Source organism: Hyaena hyaena, unplaced genomic scaffold, assembly GCF_003009895.1.
Source record: "Hyaena hyaena isolate Hyena2069 unplaced genomic scaffold, ASM300989v1 scaffold_372, whole genome shotgun sequence".
NCBI lineage: Eukaryota > Metazoa > Chordata > Mammalia > Carnivora > Hyaenidae > Hyaena > Hyaena hyaena.
In genome coordinates, this window is record NW_024081004.1 from 90,589 (window position 1) to 105,017 (window position 14,429).

A 14,429-nucleotide genomic window follows, 5' to 3' on the forward strand; every position below is an offset into this window, starting at 1 on the left:
AAGTCCTCAACAAGATACTAGCAAATCGAATTCAACAGCATATAAAAAGAATTATCCACCATGATCAAGTGGGATTCATTCCTGGGTTGCAGGGCTGGTTCAATATTCGCAAATCAATCAATGTGATTTATCACATTAACAAAATAAAAGATAAAATCTATATGATCCTGTCAATAGATGCAGAAAAAGCATTTGACAAAATACAGCATCATTTCTTAATAAAAAACCCTCGAGAAAGTCTGGATAGAAGGAGTGTACTTAAACATCATAAAAGCCACTTATTAAAAGCCCAAAGCTAACATCAACCTCAATGGGGAAAAACAGAGCTTTCCCCCTGAGATCAGGAACACGACAGGGATGTCCACTCTCACCACTGTTGTTTAACATAGTGCTAGAAGTCCTAGCATCAGCCATCAGACAACAGAAGGAAATAAAAGGCATCAGAATTGGCAAGGATGATGTCAAACTTTCACTTTTCGCAGACGACATGATACTCTACATGGAAAACCTAACAGTCTCCCCCAGAAGCCTACTAGAACTGATCCATGAATTCATCAAAGTCGTAGGTTACAAAATCAATGTACAGAAACAGGTTGCATTTTTATACACCAACAATGAAGCAACAGAAAGAGAAATCAAGAAACTGATTCCATTCACAAAAAAACCCCATAAAATGCCTAGGAATAAACCTAATCAAAGATGTAAAAGATCTGTATTTTTATTTTATTTTATTAAAAAAATTTTTTAAATTTATTTCTGACACAGAGAGAGACTGTGTAAGCAGAGGAGGGTCAGAGAGAGAGGGAGACACAGAATCTGAAACAGGATCCAGGCTCTGAGCTAGCTGTCAGCACAAAGCCTGACATAGGGCTTGAACCCACGAACCTTGAGATCATTACCTGAGCCGAAGTTGGATGTTTAACTGACTGAGCCACCCAGGTGCCCTGAAGATCTGTATTTTTAAAACTACAAAAAACTTATGAAGGAAATTGAAGAAGACACAAAGAAATGGAAAAACATTCCATGCTCAAGGATTAGAAGAATAAATACTGTTAAAATGTCAATACTACCCAAAGCAATCTACACATTCAATGCAATCCCAATCAAAATTGCTCCAGCATTCTTCTTTTTTTTAATTATTTTTATTTTTTTAACTCTTTTTAAAAAATGTTTTTATTTATTTCTGAGAGAGAATGACAGCACGAGTAGGGGAGGGTCAGAGAGAGAGGGAGACACAGGATCTGAAACAGGCTCCAGGCTCTGAGCTAGGTCTCAGCACAGAGCCAGATGTGGGGCTCGAACCCACAAACCTCGAGATCATGACCTGAATCAAAGTCGAATGCTCAACTGACTGAGCCACCCAGGCGCCCCACCAGCATTCTTCTCAAAGCTAGAACAAACAATCCTAAAATTTGTATGGAACCTCAAAAGACCCTGAATAGCCAAAGTAATATTGAAGAAGAAAACCAAACTGGGAGACATCACAATCGCAGACTTTGGGGCTGTAGTAGACAGCCTCTACTACAAAGCTGTAATCATCAAGACAGTATGGTATTGGCACAAAAACAGACACAGAGACCAATGGAATAGAATAGAGAAGCCAGAATTGGACTCAGAAATATATGGCCAATTAATCTTTGAAAAAGTGGGAAAGAAGACAGCCTCTTTAACAGATGGTGCTGAGAGAACTGGACACCAACATGCAGAAGAATGAAACTAGACCACTTTCTTACACCATACACAAAAATAAATTCAAAATGGATGAAAGACGTGAATGTGAGACAGGAAACTATCAAATATCTAGAGAAGAAAGCAGAAAACAACCTCCTTGACCTAATCCGTTGCAATTTCTTACTCGACACATCTCCAAAGGCAAGGGAATCAAGAGCAAAAATGAACTATTGGGACCTCATCAGGATAAAATCTTCTGTATGGCGAAGGAAACAATAAAACTAATAGGCAACCGACAGAATGGGTAAAGATAGTTGCAAATGACATTTCGGATGTAGGACTAGTATCCAAAATCAATAAGGAACTCACCAAACTCCACACCGGAAAAACAAATAATCCAGTGAAGAAATGGGCAGAAGACATGAATAGATACTTCTCCAAAGAGGATATCCAGATGGCCAACAGACACATGAAACAATGCTCAACATCACTCATCATCAGGGAAATAGAAATCAAAACCACACTGAGATACCACCTCACACCAGTCAGAGTGGATAAAATGAACAAATCAGGAGACTATAGATACTGGCAAGGATGTGGAGAAATGAGCCCCCTCCTACACTGTTAGTGAGAATGTAAACTGGTGCAGCCCCTCTGGAAATCAGGGTGGAATTTTCTCAAAAAATTAATAGAAATCCCCTACCACCCAGAAATAGCACTCCTAGGAATCTATCCAAGGGATACAGGAGTGCTGATGCAGAGGGGCACATGTACCCCAATGTTCATAGCAGCACTTTCAACAATAGCCAAATTGTTGGAAAGAGCCTAAGTGTCCACCAACTGACAAATGGATCAAGAAGATGTGGTTTATATATACAATGGAATAATCATGGCAATGAGAAAGAATGAAATCTGTCCATTTGTAGCAATGTGGGTGGAACTTGAGGGTGTTATGCTAAGTGAAATAAGTCAGGCAGAGAAAGACAGATACCATGTTTTCACTCACATGTGGAACAAGAGAAATTTAACAGATGACCATAGGGGAGGGGAAGGGGAAAAAATAGTTAAGAAGACAGAGGGAGGCAAACCATAAGAGACTCTTAAATGCTGAGAACAAACTGATGGTTGAATGGGGTGGGTGACAGGAGAAAATGGGTGACGAGCATGGAGGAGGGCACTTGTTGGGTTGAGCACCGGGTATTATATGGAAACCAACGTGACAATAAACTATAATGAAAAAAATAAATAGCTAACTTATATTTCAATTTCTTTATAAAAATTGAATTCAGAATCAAAAGATTTTAAAAAGACACCTCTAGAAGCATAACCTCATAAAATACAACAAAGATTAGACAGCTCTTCGCTCAGCCCCAGAAATCTATGTGATATAGTTTTATGAGGCCTTTAAAATATTTTAAAATAGAATCCAGCAATATATAGAAAACATAATACAACATGACCAATTCTTTTATCCAAGGATAAAAGGTCAATTCAATGATCAAAAACTAATCATTATAATTCACCACAATAACAGAGTAAAAAGGAAGTATCATATGATCTCCTCAATGAATGCAGAACAAATTTTAGACAAAGTTCAACACCCTTTTATTATTAAAAAAAAACTCTCTGCATGGCTAGGAAAGGAAGTAATTTCTTCAATATGATAAAAGGCATATGTTGAAAAAAATCTTGATCTGTAATGATACTTAATGGTAAAATATTGAGCTCTTTCCACCTAAGACAGGAGCAAACTAGAGAGGTCAGCTCTAACCACTCTTATTCAACATCATGGCTTAAACTCTAGCCAGGACAATAAAAAAATAAAAATGAGTAAAAGAAATAATGATCAGAAATAAAATGTTCTTAGCTGTATAAGACACTATTATCTATATATAAAACCCTATGGAAGCTACAAAATAACCCAATAGAGTCTAAAAGTGAACTTATTAAAACTGCAGGACTTACGGTTGATATATAAAAGTCAATTGTATTTCTATATAATATCAAAAGCAATTGAAAACTGAAATATAGGGGTGTCTAGGTGGCTCAGTCAATTAGGCATCTGACTTCAGTTCAGGTCATGATTTCACATTTTGTGAGTTCAATCTCCGCATCGGGCACTGTGTTGACAGCTCGGAGTCTGGAACCTGCTTTGAATTCTCTCTCTCTCTCTCTCTCTCTTTCTGTCCCTCCCTCGCTCATGTTCACTCTCTCTCTGTTTCTCCCTCTGCTCATGCACTCTCTCGCTCTCTCTCAAAAATAAACAAACATTTAAAAATGTTTAACAAATTAAAATAAAAAACCCTAGATTTACCCCTTGTCTGAACAATTGCTATCGGTGCACTAATGACACCATCATTAGGGGGATTCCTCATATCCAATGGGGCACAAAGGTTTTACTTACCTGAGGTATTGGTTCAGCAGGTTTAGCCATTAAATGTCCAACATACACAGTATTGGGAAGCAGGGGCTTGTCAAAGTCAAAGGCAAGTCAAAAAGTAACAAACCACAGCTCTTCTTTCAGTTGAAGATGAAACAGCTCTGGCCTAGAGCCTTCTGAAAAATGTTCCCTGATCATGTCATCAAACTGAGCATGAATATATACCATTTACTCACGGTTGAAATCAAGAACATCAGAGAGCTCTTCACCTGGCCCCAGAAATTCATGTGATCTGGCAGGGAGGAGTAGAATACTCAGGCTCAGACAGCCCAAAATTCATAATTCCAAATGTGCTAGTAAAGATGGTCACAGACAGCCTTCCAGGCTTCTCAGCAACCAGGAAGTGTAATGATTCTATAACATCAACCACCACTAGGTCAAAACTCTCATTATGGAGCCCATAATATCTATCCTTCCTACAAATGACCACATTGAGTTGCATGTAGCTTCATGACCTTTAAAAGGTTTGTAAATGAGCTCCTGCAAAAAAAGAAAAAAGAAGTGAGAGATACTCAATATTCATGAGCAGTGTTAATCTTGAAACACACGAAAGAATCCTGGCACCAGAAGTGAACACCCAGAAAGCACTTTTGGCAGCAACCTGTTCTACTGCTCTCTCCTGAGAACTTTCTGCCCCAGATACTGGTCCTTTCATGACCTCTAAATCTACCATGGCACTTCCATGTTTTTTTTCTTTGCTACAATTCTTTCTGATGCTTAGAATGTTCTTGTTTTTGTCTTTCTTTCTTCCCCTCATTGAAATCTTACCCATCTTTTGATGCTCTTCTCCTGTGGGACATGTTACCAGCTATGTCTGGTGTCTCTGATCTCTCTCCATTGGCTGAATCTTGAAGCTCATCCATGATGTTCTGTAAGACCTTCAGTTATATGCAAACTTTGCTCTTGAATGTACATGTGTGTAGGACTCGTTTTCCCGTGGCTGTAAGCATCTTGATGATAGGGTCTCATGAACACAAGTGAAAAAACATTTTCTATTGGAGAAACCACTGTAAAGTTTGTGTGTTAGTGCCATCTGCTGGTTTCTTGCTTTCAACTATTGGACAAATTGATGTCTTCACACTCCACTGGCAACAAATCCTTCAAAAAGGTCACTGTTGTTTGGTATTCCCACTTAAGGGCCAGTGAAGGAGGATTTTATACTTTTACCTATCTCTATGGGCCTCTTCTATGATACAGATTCTAAGAACCCTGCTGAAGATTAATGTCCTGTGTCAGTTTTACTTGCGGATTTACTTTGTTTTATTGAGGATTCATTTACTTTTCTTTTAATAATGGTTAACATTTGCTATGGCTTATACAGCATTTGACAAATGCCTCACCAAAGTGATTCTGCGCTGATGATTCAGGATCCAGAATATGGGCTGAAAAATGAGATTCCAACTACTCATGATCAGGATTTAGGCACTTGACTTATGAACTTCAAATCAGCAATCAGTTGTATGAACTCCTTTTACTAAAGTGAAGGCCCAATCCTTAGAGAGCACCTCTGGAGAGTGGTGAAGGGGGAAACAGAAACATGGCTCCAGAGGGGAAGGTCTCTACCCTCACTATGTGCTATAGTTCCTGGGGAGTATTACAAATATATCTATGCCTGGACTTCACCATAAATAATTTACATAACACTTTCTGAAAGTGAGCCCCAAACATAAGCATTTTTTCAAAGTTCCTCAGGTAATTCTAATATGCAGCCAGGGTTCAGAAATGTCGTCCTGAGAGACAGAAAGCAAGTATGCATTTATCCTAACATAAGGACACAAAGTATACCAACATTCATGTATATTTAAATGGCTCAACTATTCTTAAAATTGGTTCTGGATGGATGCCTGGGTGGTTCGGTTGGTTAAGCACCCAACTCTTGATTTTTGACTCAGGTCACAATCTTGTGGTTCATGAGATTGAGCCCTGCCTTGGACACAGAGGCTGGCTGGGTGGTTGGGATTCCCTCTCTCCTTCTCTCTCTGGGCCCCTCCCCAGCTCTCACTCTAAATATAAACAAACAAACAAACATTTAAAAATAGAAAATTGGGGGCGCCTGGGTGGCTCAGTTTGTTAAGTGCCTGATTTCGGCTCAGGTCATGATCTCGTGGTTTGTGAGTTGGAGTCCCACGTCTGGCTCTGTGTTGACAGCTCAGAGCCTGGAGCCTGCTTTGGATTCTGTGTCTCCCTCTCTCTGCCCCTCCCCTGTTCATACTCTGTCTCCTCTCTCTCTCAAAAATACATAAACATTAAAAAAAATTTCTTTTACTAGTAAAATTGGTTAAAGGAAAAGAAGATGGAATGAACTAATGTTGGGACAAAAGTTGTGAAAAGTTGTTTCAGTGAAGAAAATTCTTTCTATGAGGATAACTACTGACACTGGGGACAAGAAAGAGGAATTTGTTTTGTCATTTCAGCAGTGTGATGAGCAGGGCAGGCTTCTTCCAAAAGGACAAGAGATTATGAGGAGAAAGTAAATGTGGCCAAATGGGCAGTTTAAGTTATGGTAAGTTTGATGAAGGTGTTCCGACTGGATTGATGAGGGGGTGCAGGCAAACAAGTACTTTAGGCCAGAGAGAGAATAATCCAAGAAGCCTTCTTGAATCCAACCATCAAATCAAGATAATTCTCCCAATTATATCTGGGATGGTATCAAAGGTTTCAATAACTATAAAAAACTAGTCAAGGAAGATGTAACTTCTAATTTGGCCTACTATTTTTATAAATCTTGATCTTCAGGTAGTGTAATAGAATGGTTACTTTCTGCCTACTGTGTGCTATACACAATGATAGGTTCTGTGGGCTTTGTAGTGTGCAAGGAAAACATGATCTTTGTTCTCATGGAGCTTATAGTTTGACAGGGAGAACAGACATTGAGCAAATCATTACAAGGAAAAAATTACAAGTGTGCTAAGGGTTTCAAAAGGAGGAATGCATTACGAAAGTGTGCCAACAACCTGATCAGCTTAGCAGTTAGTGCAGTAATTCTCTCTAGGCACTATTACCAATTTCATATACAATGGCAAGGATACATTTTTAAAAAATATTTTTAATGTTGTATTTATTTCTGAGAGAGAGAGAGAGAGAAAGAGAGAGACAGAGAGAGAGAGACAATGAAGGCAGGGGAGGGTCAGAGAGAGGGAGACACTGATTCTGAAGCATGCCCCAGGCTCTGAGCTAGCTGTCAGCACAGAGCCCGATGCGGGGCTTGAACCCGCGAACCATGAGATCATGACCTGAGCTGAAGTTGGACGCTTAACCGACTGAGCCACCCAGGTGCCCCAAAGATACATTTTTAAAATTAAGCCTTTAAAATAAATGTTTAAGGGAGTACCTGGCTGGCTCAGTTGGTAGAGCATGCAACCCTTGAGCTCAGGGTTTAAGTGAGTTTAACTTCCAAGTTTGGCATGGAACCTTAATTAAAAGAGAAAAACATTTAAGTAACCCATGGAATAGTTTTAAGAAATTCAAGACATGTGGTATACATTTCTGGAAATTAGCACATGAAAATCGGGGCACCTGGGTGGATCAGCCAGTTAAGTGTCCAGCTCTGGATTTCAGCTCAAGTCATGATTTCATGGTTCCTGAGATTGAACCCCACATAAGGCTCTGTGCTGGAAGTGCGGAGCCTGCTTGGGATTCTCGCTCTGCCTCTCTCATGCTTGTGCTCTCTCTCTCTTTTCAAAGAAATTAAAAAATTTAAAAAACGGAGAAAATATAAACATTAACTTAATATGAGAGAGAAAAGACTTGCAGAAACAGTGTTAGGCCCTGTGGGTAGCACTCTAAAAGTGTATGTTCCTTGCTAAGTCTAGTTGGAGGATGGGAGAACAGAGGGAAAACTTGGGGGAGTTTTGTTTGTTTTTCTAATAGCTTTCATTCTCTGTTCTGTCTCTAACCCCTACATTGTCTGGCACATAAGTCCGCAATAAATCTTTTTAATGAGAAAGATAAGGCATAAAAGTAAGTGCTAAGTCAGTGGTATAAAGAAGCTTAGAAGAAGAAATGAGGTAAATAAAACAGATTTTATGGACGAGGCAGTACTTAAGAAATGCCTTGACTGGTGAGTAGCATCTTTGAGCAGAAATGAGGGAGGAGCAAGGACATTCTCCTTAACACAATCAGCATGATTCTCCTCTTTATGATTTCATGCTTAAGATGAATAGTTTTGTTTTTTTTTTTAAATCATTTTGAGTTTCAGATGAGTGGAATTTCCAAGAGACAGCCTCATGACATTCTCTGCAAGGCTGACGATGAGCCTTAAATGGCCAAATTCAAGTTCTGTAAAAATCAATCTTTATAAGTGACCCTATCATCAAAAACATTATGAGAAGAGAAAGGAAGAGAAAGGAGTGAAATTGAGTGACTGACTTTATCCAACAATGAAATGGTGAGTTGCCCATCACTGTCCCTTAGCTGGAGAGACTGAAGGCAAGGAAAGTAGAGGAGTTTTATAGGGCGAGATTCCCCCCAATTTCTTTTTTTTTTTTTTAATTTTTTTTTAAATGTTTTATTTATTTCTAGGAGAGAGAGAGAGAGAGAGAGAGCGAGCATGAGCAGGGGAGGGTCAGAGAGAGAGGGAGTCACAGACCAAAACAGGATCCAGGCTCCGAGCCGGCAGTCAGCACAGAGCCTGACGCGGGGCTTGAACCCACGAACAGTGAGATCATGACCTAAGCGAAATTCGGACGCTCAACCGACTAAGCCACCCAGGTGCCGATTCCCCCCAATTTCTAAGGGTAATATCTACTCATTCAGGCTTGGAAGCTGAACAGGCTGGGAATGTTTGCTAGAGTACTATATTCCCAAGACTGTATGAAATGACTGGCTCAGGGATGACTGAAATATTGTTCATTCGTTCAAATTTCTCAAATAATAATTGCTTTACTTTTGTTTAAGAGAAAAAAAAATCCTTATTACCTCCCAAGCAAAGCTTCCTTTAAAAGGAAATCAAAATTTTTCTTCTTGAATTCCTGTTTATACTCTTGAGGAGGAGACCAACTGATAATTTGTTAGTTTTTCTCCCTCTTTTTAAAGTCTGAGACAAAAGAGAAAAACAAATTAAATATATCACACACCTAGATTAAAAGAAATGTTAAGATACCCAATTTTACTTTTCCCTTATTTCTCAGAACTTTTCATTTTCTTTTTAATAACATCTTGCTTGAGTTCACATATCCTAAATTAATTCTTTAAAAGTATACAATTAAGTGGGTTTTACTGTATCTGCAGAGTTGTGCAGCCAACAGCACAATCAGTTTTAGAACATTTCCTCACCCTCAAAAAGCCTCATTCCTATTAGTAGTCATTCTCATTGTTCTTATGCTTTAAGTTCTTTAGACACAACTGCCCTTAATTCTTTGAATGTATTTGTAATTGCTGACTTAAAGTCTTATAGTAAAGCCACCATATGCATGTCCGCAAAGACAGGTTTTTTGTTTTTTTTTTACTGCTTTTCTATCAAGCCTACTTTCCTTTGCATGTCTTATAATTTGAGGTTGAAAACTGGACATTTTGGGTAGTATCTTGTGGCAACTCTAGAAATGAGATTTCCTTCATCCCTGGCTTATTGTTGCTGTTCACTGGTGTTCCCACTGCTTGTTTAGTGATTTTCCTGAAAATGTACTTTTCTTGTCATGTTTGTCTAGGAAAGTCTGATCAGGTAGCTTAATGGGCATCTAATGATTAGGCAGAGATTTCCTTAAATGACTAGTTTCAATAAAATGTATTATTAAAATTAGTAGGCCTGTTTTTATTTTTCATGTGTCTTCTGAAATATAATTATATCATGGGGCTTGCATTTATAGCTCATGTTGTGTTTCTTCTGGACAGGACTAGTCCACAGAATAGAAAGATAGGATACCTAATGTGAACAAAAGTTCATTCTGTTGAAGTGAGAACACATCATGTCCATGGTCTTGAAGAATCTGACATACCTGGTCCATCAGGTTCCATACTGGTCCATACTGGCTTCCCCCTGGGACTTCCCCCTGGGAACAGGGCTTCATTTTTGTGAGGTCCATGAAGAGAAAGGCCAGGGTGGGAGGGTGGAGATACAGAGCCTTCAGGATAAACCTTCGCTGGATGGTGAGCAGAATGAAGGCTTCATTGGCCTCTTCATTTCCTATATAGGCAACCCCACCCTGGACTCTCAGAGTTCTCATGCTAAATGATTCCTGGCTCTCTCAGTCCCCACCTAGAGCAACTCTCCTCTACAGTTTCCCTGTCCTGTGACCCAGTATGATAGGGAAAGATAGGGTTAAACAGGTAGAGAGGAAAAGGTTAGGACTTGAGGTCCTTGAATGTAGAAAAAACACATATTTTAAAACAGTGCTGGGAACACCTGACCATGAGAAAAACTCCCTCAGACTTAAAGTTTTTCTTAAGAATGTAACAAACACTACCTACTCCCCCTCTCCATGTTTCCCACAGAAATGAACAACTGAGCACCTACAATTACCAGCCCAACAAAGGGAAAGAAAGTTGGGGGTGGGGGAATGGACCAAAACGCTATAAAATAAAGTCCCTTGCCCATAGTTGGGGGCATTCACTTTCAAATGCCCCCTCTCTGTAAAGAGAGCTTTCATACTATTCTTACTTTCTCATCTTATATTCTAATAAATTGTTGCCTACTGCTCATTTTGTGTCCACCTATTCATTTTTCTAAGTGGGGAGACAATAAATCCCGAGGAATTGAGGTAAAAAGAATCCTGGAACAGGAGGGGCTCTCTCTATAACAATGTGCCAAGCTCTTGAGGACTTACTTAGAGCTTAAAGCTCTAAGTTCAGGGGCGCCTGGGTGGCTTAGTCGGGTAAGCGTCCGACGTTCACTCTGGTCATGATCTCACGGTTCATGGGTTCGAGCCCCGCGACAGGCTCTGTGCTGACTGCCAGCTCAGAGCCTGGAGCCTGTTTCAGAGTCTGTATCTCCCTCTCTCTCTGACCCTCCACAACACACAATATCTCTCTCTCTCTCTCTCCTAGAAATAAATAAAAATATTAAAAAAAAAAAGCTCTAAACTCATTTTTCTTTCTAGGAAATAGACTACATTTTTTAAAAGGTCATGTCCCTTGGGGTGCCTCAGTCCCTTGAGTGTCTGAATTAAGCTCAGGTCATGATCTCACGGTTGGTGGCTTTGAACCCCACAATGAGCTCTGTGCTGACAGCTCAGAGCCTGGACCCTGGGATTCTGTCTCCCTCTCTCTTTTCCCCTGTCCCCTCCGTCTGTCTCTAATAAACTTTAAAAAAGTTTTTTTAAAGGTCATGCTCCTTAACCATGCTCAAAAATATAATTGCACCTGGTGGTATATATATGGCTTCTTGTAGCAGACTACTAGCTGATCAGGGGCATCCTGAGAGATACGCAAAGATGAAGGGTATCCTTCTCTGGAAATTTTTGCTACAGTGAAAACCAGAAAGTGGCTAGAAAGTGAGTCCGGGAGGCAGTCATGCGGCGGAGCTGGAACTAGTCCTTAAAACTAGAAACTTCAAGTGTAAATGCTTTGTGCAGGGGGTACTTATTTTGGGCCGGAGCGTGGCTCCAGTAACAATTCAGACACGATGCGTGTGAAAATAAAGGAAACCTTTAAAATGAAGCGAGGAAGCCCTGAAGGAGGAGCTCTCACGCACGTCCCACACGGCCCACCGAAGCAGCAGGAAGAAGGAAGATAATCCTTTTAACAGCGAGAGGCACTTTTCACACAGGAGGGTTTCTGTTTATTTTTTATCTCCTGCTTTTAAGAAAAGGAAAGGAGATCTCAACCTGCCCCAGCTGCCTGCAACTAATGAGAAATTGTCCAGTCTCAAACTCTTGTTCTTCTCCAAGGAATTTTGTTCAGAATAACCCTCCCCAATGTCCTCCTAAGACCTAATAAAAGCTGACCTTCTCTAATAAACTATTTGTAAAAATAATAATAATAAAAAAAAATTTTAGAAATGAAAAAAAAAAAAAAAGCTGACCTTCTCTTCGTCTCTTCGCCATAAGTTCCTTGTCCTGACTGCAGTTCCCGTGTTGTCTCCACATACACTCATTTTTTGCTTAAATAAAACTGTTCTGTTTAAAGTTAACGCGGAACCCCTGCAGCAAGTCTCGCGCACGCGCAAGACCTCTGCGGGACCAGACTGGTGTGGAGGAGGGAGGGGAGGCCTGCGGAGGCCGCCTCTCAGGGGCGGAGAAGCGCGGGCGCCTCCCCCAGGGGCGGCCGCCGGCAGCCGCGAGGGGCGGGCGCGCGGCGGCGCAGACAGGGGCGTCCCCAGCCGGCCGCGGGGGAGAGGGGGTTAGGGGGCGGCGCTAGCGCGCGCGGGCTGCCGGGCACTCACCCAGCAAGGACGCGGTCGGGAGCTGGGCGCCTTCCGGCCGCAAGGGCCCCGGCGGCAGCAACGCCAGAAGCAGGGCGGTTGGCCCAGCCGTCCTCGCGCGCGCGGTGCCAACCGAGCCGGGCGCTATGCTGCGCGTAGGCAGGTACCTCCCGCGCCGTGGGGCCGGCGCCGCATAGGGAGCCAACTCCAGGCTGCAGGACCCGAGGGCGGGGCGCCTTCTCCGACTGGGTCTGGCCTGGGGCCTTCACCCGGACCCTGCTCGGCCCTGTGATGGCTATGGGGGCACCTCCTTCTTTGGCCCTGCCTAGAAATCCTGGGCTGGAGAGTGGCCCCTCCTCGAAGTGGGCAAGTGAAACTGAGCGGCGCTGGTCTGGAATGCTAACTCGGGATACCTGGAGTCTGCCTGTCGCATTCCAGGGTCCCTTTTTTGAGACCTCTTTTCCGACTTTTGGGTGCCCATTGCCCTTCTTACTCATTCTAATAGTCACACATACCTCATCTCCAGTTCTTCCCTTCTTCCCCAGAATGGTGGCGATGCTGTTTAAAACTCGCCCCAGAAGTGTTGAGGTTTTAACAGCATTAGGCTCAGGCCCCGGGCCCTCCGATAATTAGCAGTCGCACAGACCAGGCGGGGATGATGACTGAGTAAAAACCTGTTCAGCACATATTGAACACTTAGGTCAGGCAAGAGTGGTTCTGCAAACAAAACAAAAATCATTCCTCACTGAATTTCTGTTCGAGAGATGAGTACAGTATTAGCAATAGTATGTTAGGTAGTGCTAAATACTAAGGAAAAAAAAAAAAACAAAAACCAAGTAGCGATGGCCTGAGAGATGACTTCCAGATAAGACCCTGAGTAAGGATGAGCTTCACAACGAGGATGCTTGCTGTTTCTTCATAAATGAGTGTCTGCTGTGGGGTGACACTATGCCTTGCCTTGCTTTGCCTTTCTTCCCTCCTTTTCTCTTTCCCTCCCTCCCTCCTGCCCTTCCTTCTTTTTTTGGTGCTAAGGTAGCATTTATTTTTGACATTTTCAAATGCAGTCTTTGATTATAATCCTCACAACCACCCTGATGAGGACTGCTATAAACAATCCCACTGCCCAACTGTTTCTCTAACAAAGGAATCTGAGGTTCAGATTTACTGGGAGTCTCTGACGTAACCAGAATTCAGGAGATCAAAACACCACATTTAAGACATGCCACTTTCTTATCAATTCTTACAGTAAGTTGTATATTTTTGGTGTTTTTTAATGTTTATTTTTGAGAGAGAGAGCATGAGTGGGGAAGACGCAAAGAAAGGAGGAGACAATCCCAAGCAGGCTCCACACTGTCAGCGCAGAGCCTCAGAGCCCAGCTCAAACTCTAGAACCCGGAGATCATGATCTGAGACTAAACCAAAAGTAGGGGCTTAATGGACTGAGCCACCCAGGTGCCCCTGTATATTTTTGGATCTTCTGCATATATAACCATCAAAATCAAGATAAATAAGAGCTTGCTGCTGCTTTTCTCATCTTTAGGCCTTTTATTCCTCTTGTCTTATGATTATAGAACCTATGATGTTGATGAGAAGTGCTGATGGTTGGCATCTTTGGCTTGGTCTGGATCTCAAAGGTAAAACCTGTAGCATTAAGGATAATATCTGCAGTTTTAGGTTCTTGTTTATATATATACATATATAGATACAGATCTTTAAAAAAAGAATGCTTTCTTTTAAAAACAGGGACTTTAAAATGTTTTCAACATTTGAGATGATCATGTATGTGATTTTACTCTTTTTAACTATTAATGTGATGTACAGAAATTGACTTTTCTTTTTAAAATCTTTTACATTTTGGAATAGAGACATTCAGAAAAGTGCACACAATATAAATATACATTGTGTATACTGTAGTCTGTATACAGTAAAATGTATAATGTATATTGTATATAGTATATAATGTATATGGTTAATAAATAGAAACAATGTTGTAAAACCACCCAAGTGAAGAAACTTGTTACC

The 14,429-nt window shown here is 41.1% G+C and overlaps 1 long non-coding RNA gene across 1 annotated transcript; it reads left to right on the top strand.

Annotated features, from left to right (window-relative positions):
* Positions 1-12,522: 12,522 nt before the first annotated feature.
* Positions 12,523-14,041, top strand: LOC120244152. The gene is made up of 2 exons (XR_005531478.1): positions 12,523-12,570; positions 13,979-14,041. It is a non-coding gene; the product is annotated as an uncharacterized LOC120244152 (long non-coding RNA).
* Positions 14,042-14,429: the final 388 nt, after the last annotated feature.